The sequence below is a fragment of the Psammomys obesus genome, unplaced genomic scaffold (assembly GCF_907164565.1).
Source record: "Psammomys obesus unplaced genomic scaffold, mPsaObe1.curated_primary_1811, whole genome shotgun sequence".
NCBI classification, from domain to species: Eukaryota; Metazoa; Chordata; class Mammalia; order Rodentia; family Muridae; genus Psammomys; species Psammomys obesus.
Genome location: NW_026596034.1, coordinates 16629979 through 16643027, shown reverse-complemented (window position 1 = coordinate 16643027; position 13049 = coordinate 16629979).

Here is a 13049-nt window from a genome sequence, read left to right as displayed (position 1 = left end):
ATGCTGATCAATGAGGCATAGAGATATAATTGGGTTGTAGACACACTTGTTCGAATATATTTACCAGGTTCTTAAACACCGCATAGAAGTTTGGAGTCTAAATCATCAACAAATGAGGAGTTTTTCTGAGATATCGTTTTAATTTATTTGAAGATTAATTTTAAAAGTGTTAGCCATGCAATTCTAAAACAATTTGAAGGAAAAGCAAAAAGGAATTAATTACGATATAATTTGGCAGTATAATGTTTATGAGAATGTTCAGGGGTTTCATTTACAGAAATTATCACATATACAATCTTCATATAAGTTGGGGCTTTTTTTTTCCTTTTTTTTTTTTTTTTTTTTTTTTTTTTTTTTTTTTTTTTTTTTTTGTTTTTTTTTTTTTTTTTTTTTTTTTTTTTTTTTTTTTTTTTTTTTTTTGTATTTGTAGACCTAGAAAAAGTTACATTAAGACTTACAAGAGGAGCAAATATTGACATGTGGCAGTCAATTTGGATAAAATTTTCTGGGTTCTGCAATCATATTTCTTAGACACTTTTGAATAATTTTGGATATGGTTTCAATCATTACATGGGACTCAATTTAAACCACTCCTGCAAGTATGATGGCTTTTAAAGATATATTGTATATTACAATTTTTTCACTTTCTCTCCTGGCTGTAGGCCCTTCCCACATCTCCTTCTGGTCTGACCCTTCATTCCTCTATCCCCTACCCCTAACTGTGGAGGTCCTCCTTCCCTACTATCTGACCCCAGCCCATCAGGTTTCAGGAGTATTGTCTGGATGCTCTTTCTCAGTGGCCTTATATGGCCACCTCTTCAGGGGGAGGTGATCAAAGAGCAGGCAACCATGAAGTTCATGCTAGAGACTGCCCATGCTCCCCAAACTAGGGAACCCCATGGAGACTGAGTTGCGCTTGGACTACACTTGAGCAGGGGGTCTAGTTCCTCTCCAATGCATGGTCCTTGGTTGATTCATCAGTCTCTACAGCACCGCCCCACTTCCCCCCAGGGACCAGATATTTTGGCTCTGTTGGTCTTCATGTGGAGCTCCTGTCCTCTCCAGGTCTTTTTATCTACCTCTTCTTTCCTCTTCTTCCATAGATTCCCTGAACACTGCCCAAAGTTTGGCTATGAGTCTAAGCATCTGCTTGGATACCCTGCTGGGTAGACTCTTTCAGAGACTCTGTGTTAGGCTCCTGTCCTGTCCCTGTCTTCTCCCACTTCCAATGTCTATTCTTTTTGCCTTTCTGAATGAGGATTAAGCATCTTCCATAGGGTCCATTCTGTTCTTTAACTTTTTTAAGACTATACATTTTAGTATGTTTATCCTATATTATATGGCTAATATCCACTTTTGTTGGTATAATGTTTTTGTAGAATATATATATAATTTATTCTTTTTCATTCAAATACTGATTTCTCTACACCACTATCTGGCTTCAATCCAGATATTGCATTGTGATGGTTATTCTAAGCATCACCTGTCTCATATTTGTGTAAACATGCCACCATGTCAATAAAACAACCCGCCACAATGCTGAGCAATGGAGAGAATACGGTGGGACATCCTGGTCTGGAGGGGAGGAAAAATCGATGGAGAGGTCTTGGAACCAGGAGAGTAGAGATGGGCAGAAGAGGACTTCGAACCATGAAGACGGATGAACTGGACCTACTAAAGCAAGAATAATGGGTGAAGTCTGAATGGTAGGAAACTCTGCAGGCTTGGAGGTTTAGGATGAAATAACTGTTGCCCAGCATTGTGCTCTAGGTTAATTAAATAAATCCTAGTCTCTGTGTGGTGGTTTGGGTATACAGCTGGTTTATGAATAACAATTGCTTAACTAAAAGATAAATCAATAATAAATATTAATGATCCATAACACACTTATAAGTTTGTATATATACCCTGTGTGTCTTTCTGTTTCTGGGTTACTTCACTCAAGATAATCTTTCTAGTTCCATCCATTTGCCTGCAAATTTCTTGATTTCCTTGTTTTTAATTGCTGAGTAGTATTCCATTGTGTAAATGTACCACAATTTCAGTATCCATTTTTTGGTTGAGGGACACCTAGGTTGTTTCCAGATTCTGGCTATTACAAATAAAGCTGCTATGAACATAATTGAACAAATGTCCTTGTGCAATAGTGGGGCGTCTTTTGGGTATAGGTCCAAGAGTGGTATTGCTGGACCTTGAGGTAGCATTATTCCTAATTTTCTCAGAAAGCTGCAGATTGATTTCCAAAGTGGTTCAACGAGGTTACATTCCCACCATAAATGGAGGAGGGTTCCTGTTTCTCCATAACCTCTCCAGCACGTGCTGTCACTTCAGCTTTTGATCTTAGACATTCTGATGGGTGTAATGTGGAATTTCAGGGTTGTTTTGATTTGCATTTCACTGATGACTGAGGATGTTGAACATTTCCTAAAGTTTTTCTCCTCCATTCCATTCGATATCCTTCTGTTGAGAATTCTCTGTTTAGCACTATACTCCATTTTTTAATTTGATTGTTTGGTCTGTTAGAGTTTAACTTCTTGAGTTCTTTATATATTCTGGATATTAGCCCTCTGTCCGATGTCGGGTTGGTGAAGGACTTTTCCCAGTCTGCAGGCTGTCGTTCTGTTCTGTTGACAGGGACCTTTGCTTTACATAAGCTTTTTCATTAGGTCCCATTTACTGACTGTTGATCTTACAGCCTGAGCTGTTCATGTTCTGTTCAGGAAGTTGTCTCCTGTGGTAATAAGGTCAAGGCTCTTCCCCACTTTTTCTTCTAACTGATTTAGTGTGTCTAGCTTTATGTTGAGGTCTTTGATCCACTTGGACTTTACTTTTGTGCAGGGTGATAAATATGGATATATTTGCATTTTTTCTACATGTAGACATCCAGTTAGACCAGCACCATTTGTTGAAGTTATCTTTTTCTTTCCCATTGTATGTTTTTGGCTTCTTTGTCAAAATCAGGTGTCTATACTTATGTGGGTTTATTTCTGCACTTTTGATTCAATTCAATTGATTCCCCAGTCTGTTTCTATGCCAGAATCATGCAGTTTTTATTACTGTTGCTCTATAGTACAGCTTCAGATCAACGATGGAGATACCTCCAGATGATTTTTTATTGTACAGGGTTATTTTAGCTATTCTGGGTTTTTTTCATTTTTCCATATGAAATTGAGAATTGTTCTTTCAAGGTCTGTAAAGAATTGTGTTGGTATTTGAACGGGAATTGCATTGAATCTGTAGATTGCTTTTGGCAGGATGGCTATTTTCAGTATGTTAATCCTACTGATCCGTGAGGATGGGAGATCTTTCCATCTTCTGATTTCTTCTTCAATTTCTTTCTTCAGAGACATGAATATTTTTTATACAGGCCTTTCACTTGCTAGGTTAGAGTTATACCAAGGTACTTCATGTTATTAGTGGCTATTGTGAGGGCTTTGTTTCCCTAATTTCTTTTTCAGACCATTTGCCTTTTGTATACAGCTGGGTTTCTGAATTTTTTTTTCTTTAGTTAATTTTGTATCCAGCTACTTTGCTGAAGGTATTTATCAGTTGAAGGAGTTCTCTGGTAGAAATTTGGGTTCACTCGCATATACTATCATATCATCTGTGAGTAGTGATACTTTCACATCTTCCTTTCTGTTTTGTATATCTTTGATCTCCTTTTGTTTTCTTATTGCTGCAGCTAGGACTTCAAGTACTATGTTGAAGAGATAAGGAGAAAGGTGAGCTTTTCCTTGTCCCTGATTTGAATGGGATTGATTTAAGTCTCTCTCCATTAAGTTTGATGTTGGCTATATGCTTGCTCTTTATTGCCTTTATTATGTTTAGGTATTTTCCTTGTATCCCTGATCTCTCCAAGATTTTAAACATGAATGGGTGTTGAATTTTGTCAAATGATTTTTCAGCATCTAAAGTGATGTTCATATGTTTCTGTTTTGTATTGTTTTGATTTCAGTTTGCTTGTGTGGTAGCTTACATTGATGGATTTCCTTATATAGAACCACCCCTCCATGCCTGGATAAGGCCTACTTGGTTGCATTCTATGATATAGTTGATGTTTTCTTGTATTTGGTTTAGGAGCATTTTAATGAGTAATTTTGCGTCAATGTTCAGAAGTGAGATTGCTCAGAAGTTCTCTTTTTTGTGGGGGTCTTTTTGAGGTTTAGGTATCAAGGTGACTATGATGGTTGTTTCTTGGAGACCTACTCTTTTCTGAAGGTAAATGGATATGAGGAAGAGAAGAAGTGGTAGGCAGTTGGGAGGAGTGGTATTAGGTGAAACTGTGATTGGGAGGAAGTGCATGAGAGAATATGTTTGCAATTCAATAAACAAACAATAAAAGTTTTGTATATGATTTAGTTACAAAACTATCAAAAGTTAAGTCCTTGAGGAACCTCCTTGGACCTAAATCTCTCCTGGTGTTTTTGTCTTCAACCCTTGGGGGACAAATGATCCTTTGCAATTTAACGAAAACAAACACGGATTCTTCCTACAGCCATGCAAAATATGGGGACACAGAAGGCTGTCTTCAACATGGAGCCTGCAGGACACTGCCAGAAAATCATTTCCAGAAGACAAATGTTGAACCATAGAATTGATTTGATTTGCTATTCAAAGGCAAATGTACTAAGTATAAAGCATTTAAGCACTTTAAGAGCACTAATCATAAACTTTATGTTTCCTGTGAAAGAACAAATAAAAATACTAAATATCTTCAAAAATTAAAAAATTATGCATTTTATCAATTATAATAATTATGAGTTTATTATTATGAAGATTTCCATTATTATGGTACCAATCTTCTACTCTAAGTCCACAATCACTATTCTATGAAGATAAGAACATTATCTCTTCAGGATTAAATCATACCTTAAGTGGATTGTTTCTTGAGTATATATAGGCATTAATGTAAACATAAGGTCCCAAATCTAAATTCCATTCCATACTCCATACTTTTATAAATGAACCTCACTCTAAGTAAAAACAATAATTCTAATACACTGTTAATTTTGGAATAACATGTTTGCTTCTACTACAATTATATACTGAGAAGAATAATTACATTTCTTTTGACTTGCACTGAATTAGTAAAATGATTTCTAGAACATTATGACCTATAATAATAGTTATGGTAGCTAAATCATAAATTGCACATCATTTGAACAAAGCTGTGCTAATCCAGTTTGGTAGTTCTTACAAGTTTATTCATTGCATTCTTAACAACAACAATATTAAGTGCTAGGATTATTATATTTTACAGATGGAAAAAATAGGTGTTATAAAGCAGACACACTGAATGTTAGAATGGAATGAATGTTGTCTGTATGTTCTGTGTCCATAACCATTAAAATAAAATTTTTCACGGGTTTAATGCCTAAGTTTTTAAACCAGTATGTTACAAGAGATCTTATATTCCAATATTTTTAGCACTAATATGGATATAATAACTTGCTAAGTCAGCTCATCTAATAGTCAAACAAAAATATAATAGAAATGGTAAAAAATAATGTTTTTGTATTAAATGCATATACATATGAGTTGAATACAAAACAAAGTTTCGAAATATAGTGTGAAGAAAGTGATAACAATGTCCTGTAGTCTTCAGAACTTGTTAAAGTGTTTAAAAGTGATCACAGTGATGCCTTCCTAAGAATACAGATAAATCACCTTAACGATAGAAAGCATCAAGGGAACTCTTAAGTGCCTCAGAGAAACATTATACTAATGAGCAACACTCTGCTCACCTATGCATTTGAAACTGCAGTAGGATTTCAATGACCACAATCCTCTGAAGAGAATGGTCAGCTGCAAACAGAATTTTGTAATATGAGACTATTCTTGTATGAGTTCTCTCTCTCTCTCTCTGTACCTTTCTCTGTCTTCTCTGTCTGTCCACCTCTGTGTGTGTGTGTGTGTGTGTGTGTGTGTATGTGTGTCTGCCTGTGGTTCCACACATGTGTGTGCATTTTGCATGAACAATGTAATGCCTACTGAGAAAAACTGTTTCATCAGTATAATCTATTAAATTGGTTAAAACTGAAAATTCAAACAGCAGACTATGGTTAACCCATCTTCTTTCCAGAAAATAATCATAACTGGAAAATTGCAGACTCTATCTGGGAGTTCATTAAAATTGGACTTAATACTGATGATGGTAGGTATTTCTTCATTTTTGCTTTTGTAAAGAGGTATGATGTGATCTAGGCTAGCCTTGAACTGGCTCAGATAACACGCATATACCACTGTGCTAGGACCTGGGGATGGTAAGCAAATACACTGTCTTCTCTCCCTGAGGCACCTTCTTAGCCAAAGAAGATATTTCTTATGTGCTTTCCATAATCCAAATATAATGTTTGTTCATCTAGAAACATAATTTGATTTTAGTTTTATTATTGACTAAAGTTTTCTCAATGAGATACCTAGCCACATATAGTAAAGCTCTAATAATATGTCCCCAAGCATGTGACAGATCTTATACTTGTAACAGTTTAACTCTGGGAGCTGGAGGGACAGATAAGTCAGGAGATAAGAGCACTTGCTGCTCTTGCAGTTGACCAGGTCTCAGTTCCCAGGAACCACATGGAGGCTCACAGCCATGCGTATCTACAGTTCCATGGACTGACACAACAAAAGAGGGGCATTTCAAGGATGCCAAAGCAGCAAATGTAATTTTTTTAGTGTAAATTTAAGGGGAAAAGGCATAAGAAATGAGCAGAGATTGGAATTAGGAGACAAAGCAGCTGAGACTGAGCAGCAAAGAACATTGCTTTCTAATTTAACCATAACATTACGGCTTACTGCATTTTTTCCCCATACTTTTTACACATTAATGGTCCATGACATAAATAGAATTACAGTGTTCTTAGACATGATAGTAGGCAAAGAAAATAATACACACAGGAATATTGAAATGGATATAGAGAACTAATCATACACTGAAATGCAGATCTATGTTTTAGTGAGATTTTGTGTCTAAAGAACCAGACCCGTTACTCTATAAAAACCTGCCTTTGGGCTGAACAAAGTGATTTCCTACACTCTGAGCAGGGAAACGAAGGATTGTAGGAACCAGAGGGTCCAAAGACACTGCAAGAAAATGTATAGATTCAACTAATCTGGCCACCCAGGACCCCGGAGATATTAAACCACCAACCAGGGAGCATGCATGGGACTGCCCTAGGACCTCTGCACAAATGTAACAGTTGGGCAGCTTCGTTCTCATGTGGGACTCCTAACAGTTGTATTGGGGGCTTTCTCTTCATCTGTTGCCTGTGTTGGAACTTTTTCCCTCTACTGTGCTGCCTCCTCTAGCCTAAAGAGGAGATGTACCTTACTACAACTTCGTATGCATGGCTAGTTGATATCCATAGGAGGCTTCTATTTTTCTTAAAAGAAAAGGGAGGAGGTGTGGATGGGGGGATAGGGAAGTATTGGGAGAATGAATCACATAAGAAGAGGGAGGGGAAACTGAGGCCAGAATGTAAATTAATTAACTAAATAGTATTTCTTTTAAAGTAAAATCTCAAATGTTTGATTTTACCAATAAAGACTCAAGACCGAGATGCTGGGGTGAAAACCTGGTAGCTCAGAGCGGCAGAGAAAGTACCTGGATGACCTTTTTCCTCAGCTGCTCTCCCAAAAGGGAAGAAATGCTCAGAAACCCTCAAATGACAATCCTTTCTACTTCCTGTGTGTCTCTCCGTCTGTACCCTGACTTCCTCTACTCTCTATAGTTATTTTCTTAAGTTCATTCCGTGTCAACTGGTTGCTTGCTCTGCCTATTGACCTGGCGTTAACCTTACTTAATTCTGTTTACAATACTGAAGCAGATCTCTTGGATTAAAAGTGTGCAATAAGGCTGAGCCACACCACAACTAGAAACAGGTTTTTCCAGTAAACCACACAGCCTCAGGGTTCATAGTGTGATCAAATATTCTGCAACGATTAATTAAAAACTTAAAAAATCCTGAAGTATTTAAACATCTGCCTCTCCCACAGCTGCCACATGGCCACCTATTAGGGCTTGATGAGACTGTGGAAGTTCACAGAAATATGAAAACTCAAATCCTTTGCCTCCATTGGTAAAATAATTGAATTAATTAACAAACTAACCTTTTGTTTTTTTAAAGAACCACAATCTAAGCTGTATTTTAGACTTGTCTTGCATGATCACCTTTAGGTGACACTATACACTTGCCTACTTTGATATCATTTCTATTTCTTCAACCTATCCCATAGAAATAAACTTGAAAGCACTTTCTTAATAAACGTATGGCAACTCACTGATGAGTTTACTTAGAACTGTGAGCAGAAGAAATTGCTTCATTATCCCGGACACTAAATCCAAGGAATGTGACCTAAAATATCTCTTAGAAATGGTGTTTATATTGAGTATACAGCCATTTGTTGTAGTGGGAAGTGTCCTTTCCAGGCATGGAAAACACCAACCAGAAAATGCAGCAGAGGCAATAACATGAAGAGATAGATCATGATCACGTGGTTGGAAAAACGTTTGAGGATAATAGGGTACAAATGTAAACAGTCCACAGGGGATGAGCTAAACAAATAAGGGATGTTTATTATTTCATCCAATAATTACTTAAGAATGGGCATTTTATCCCTCTGTAGAAAACAATGTAGCCAGTCCTGATGAGACCTGATAGACTAGGATCAGAGGAAAGGGGAGGAGGACCTCCCCTATCAGTGGATTTGGATCAGGGCATGGGAGGAGATGAAGAAAGGAGGAAGAGGTTGGGATGGGATGAGGGAGGGGGCTACAGCTGGGATACAAAGTGAATAAACTGTAATTAATAAATATAAATTAATAAAAGTGGAAATTTTTCTATGTGTGTAGGATATATATATATATATATATATATATATATATTTAAATATATTCTGTCATTCCAAGTGCAAGTGTAGATCTTAAGAAGCTTTTTCACCAACACTTCTATAATTTTGATAATAGGATCAAGAATAAGCCACTGAAGATCTATGGACAAGGTCAGACTCATCTATTTGAAATAAAGTTACATACCACTCCTTCTCCAAAAAAAAAAAAAAAAAAATATGCTGGGGTTGTATGCTGGGGTTGTTTCTATTGTAAAATATTTTCATATCAAAAAAGTAATTGGAGTTTTCTCAGGAAGCAGTTCCTCAGGATTTTGAAACAAAATGATTTGGGTTAAAATCTTTGCCATATCATTGTTTTGATCCTTCCAAGCCCTTTTGGTTGCTGGGCCTCCTATTTTTCATCCCTACACAGCTGATATGTGAGTTGATCTGAGAATAGGAATGTTCAACACAAATATAGAGTTTCTGTGAAGCACTCAACAGTTAACAATTTCCCTAACTACTGAGACTCTTTGGACTATTTACTCTGTTTTTTAATGAAAACTGTGGAAAATGAGTGGCAGGACATAACACATGAAGATGATTCTGAGTGTAAAGAATTGAAAGAAAAGAGTTTCAAAAAAGAAAGCATACAAAAAATTCTTTATATATATAAATTTTATTTTTTATTATTAGTTACAGTTTATCAACTTTGTTTTCCAGCTGTATCCCTCTCCCTCATTTCCTCCCGATCCTACCCTTCCTTTCTTATCTCCTCCTTGCCCCTTTCCAAGTCCACTGATAGGGGAGGACCTCCTCCCCTTTCATCTGACCCTGGTTTATCAGGTATCCTCAGGACTGGCTTTTCTAAAGTATGCTTTGGACTTCTGAATAGTTTTTACAAAGACTATTCCTTATGTTTGTATCTTCTAAATAAAAGAGTTTACCTAAGAAAAAGCCCCAGGGGTAGAAAGGAGCATGAATAATTTTGCATTGTTCCAATAACAAGGAGGAGCACCTAAGAGGTCTTATTTGTTGGCAATTTCGATGCTTTTATTATAATTGCTAGGCATACAATGTATTCTTACACCTCAGGAAACATGAAGAGTCAAATTATCTTATTGATGCTTCCACATCGCCTCTATTAACTTGAATAAGAGTAAATTTGTGAGAAATTAACCCTCTTCATGGTTATGTGGCAAATCTTGCAATTTTCTGAAAGCTTTCACAATTAATTCTTCTCTAGAGAATCTACGAGTTCATTTTAGAGATTTCATTTCTTAAATGTGAAAAAATAAATTACCCTCGGAGGGAAAAAAAAACCCACTCATTTATATTGTACTTACCTCATAAGTATGAAAATATATATAGTGAAATGTTTTTACAGTATTTGCCCTAAGATAGTTTAATGTAGTTGATATAAAATCCATACAGAGAGGGGTAAATGGGGTTATGAAGTCAGATAAATCCATTCTATACAAACAAGTCTATTAAGACACCATATTTTGAAATTAGTCACTTGTAAAGATCTACACCTATTTTGAAAATGCATAGAAAACTCAGTGTCATTTTATAAACTCTGCTTTGCTGGCAAATTTATTTGGTCATCCATGGCTGACTTCATTAGATAATTATACTTTCAGAGTAGATGTTAGCATGCTCATTAACAAATTTAATTCCTGGTTGTTTTTCGCTAGGTATGTTACTGTCTTGTCTTGTTTGTTTTTGTTGTTCATGGTGTTGGTGCTGTTTTATTAGACAAGTTTTCACCAGAGACACTGGCTCAAAGTCAGGGAAGTCTGCCTCCTAGTGCTGGTTATAAAGTTCTGGCCATTCTAATATGTATGCATGTATGTATGTATACATATTTTTTGTGTATTTATGTATGTATTAATTATCATAAATTAATGTCCAGTCTGACTTAATTCTTTTTAAATTTCAATAAATTAATTTATTAATTCACTTTTCATTCAGCCCGTAGGACCCTCCCTCCTCCCTTCTCTTCTTGTTGCACCTTCCCTCCCTTTTCTCTCATCCCTCCTCCTCTATTCCTCAGGAAAGAGAATCCTCCACCCCCCACCTCAGTATTAAATCAGATCAAAACTTAATTCTTAAAGAAATATTTTATTTGAAACAAAAGCAAAATCATATTAAGGTGATAGTAGGGATATTTAAACTTCTGCAGATTTCTCATCCAGTTCTTGGCCTTCATGGATATCTAACACATAATAAAATGATATATAATTCAATGAACAATATCTGATATTTGGCATCTGGTTAAAATTGCAAGCTCATATATGTAATATCAGGTGGTATGTGTACTATTTTTTAGGGTCCAAAAATCTAGAATTTGACAGTAAAAGTATCTTAGTTTTTGGCAAGTTTAACTCCAGATTTTGATGTTCTGTGTTGTTAAATTGACGTTGTGTCCTTTCGTTCATACTTGAATTTATTAAAGATAGTTAAGTTATATCCGCAAAACAACAAGATTAAAGATATATATGTGTGGATTCTGGATTCAATCCATAATTGTCTGATAATTATGTGAGTCCTACAATTATGCTTTAAAAAAAGTTCCTGAACTAGAGCAAGAAGTTATCTTAATGTTTGTTCATTTTCAGGAACATACTACTTCCAGGTCACTATTCCCCCATCACTCTCTCTATATATATCCTCTGATGACACAAACTCTTTCTGAGGTTGCCCTCCTATATAGGCATTTGTTTCTTTCTTTATTAATAAGTTTTTCTATATGTGTATGCTATGTATTTTGATTCCTTTCTTCCCCCAAATACTTCCATATCCCTCTTACTATAAGCCTTTTCACTAAATTAATTTCCCCTATTTACTATTTTGAATTTTGTGTATTGTACCTAAGAGTTTAATTAAGCTGTCCATTAGATCCTGAACTTGATAACATCCATCAGAACTTGATGAGTTTACCAGTTGGATACATAACTGAGTACCATGCCTCTTTGTGTGCTAAGATCACTTTGGTGCCCACAGACCATCAGAACATAGGAGGGACCAACAAGTCCGTTTTCAATTCAGAGCTTACATTTGGCAGAGCTAGCTTCTGTGGACCTAGAGCCTATGTTCTTGGCTGCTGTGAGTTAGCCTTGCTATGTTTGTGTTTCACCAAAAGAACAGAATCTCTCAAGCACTCTCTGATCACCTGTCGTTTATATTCGTTTTTTTTTTAATTTTTTTCTTATCAGTTACATTTTATTAACTCTGTATCCCAGCTGCATCCCGATCCCAATCCCACCCACCCTCCCTCATCTCCACCGTGCCCCTTTCCAAGTCCACTGATGGGGGGGACCTCCTTCCCATTCATCCGATCCTGTTTTATCGGGTATCTTCAGGACTAGCTGCAAAGCCCTCCTCTGTGGCCTAACAGGACTGCTACTCCCTTGGGGGGTGGGGAGGTCAAAGAGCCAGCCATTGAGTTCCTGTTAGAAATATTCCTTGTTCCCCTCACTATGGGAAACCAATTGGTTACTGAGCTACCACAGGCTACATCTGAGCAGAGGTTCTAGGTTATATCCATACATGGTCCTTGGTTGAATGTCAGTCTCTGAAAAGACCCTGTGCCCAGATATATTTGGTCCTTGTGGAGCTCCTATCCTTTCCCCATCATACTAACTCACCTTCTTTCATATGATTCCCTGTACTCTGCCAAAGGTTTGGTCATGAGTCTTTGTATCTGCTTTGAAAACACTGCTAGTTAGAGTCTTTCAGATGCCCTCAGTAGACTCCTGTCATACGTTCAATGCACATCCCATCTGTCTTTCTAAACGAGGATTGATCATCTTACCCCATGTCTGTTCTCTTGATTATCTTTTTAGGTATATAGATTTCATTATGTTTATCATATCTTATAGGTCTATATAAGTGAGTATATACCGTCTTTCTCCTTCTGGGATATTTCACTCAGAATGATCTTTTCTAGATCCCACTATTTGCCTGCAAATTTCATGATATCCTCCTTTTTGATTGCTGAGTAGTATTCCATTGTGTAAAAATACCACAATTTCTGCATCCATTCCTCTGTTGATGGACATCTGGTTGTTTCCAGGTTCATCAAAATACCAACTCAATTCCTTACAGACCTTGAAAAAAAGATTCTCAGCTTTATATTCGTTTTTTAACACAGAACTTGGATGAGGTGTTCTTTACATGTGGCTGATGATGAAACTATTGTATTACTTTTCTTT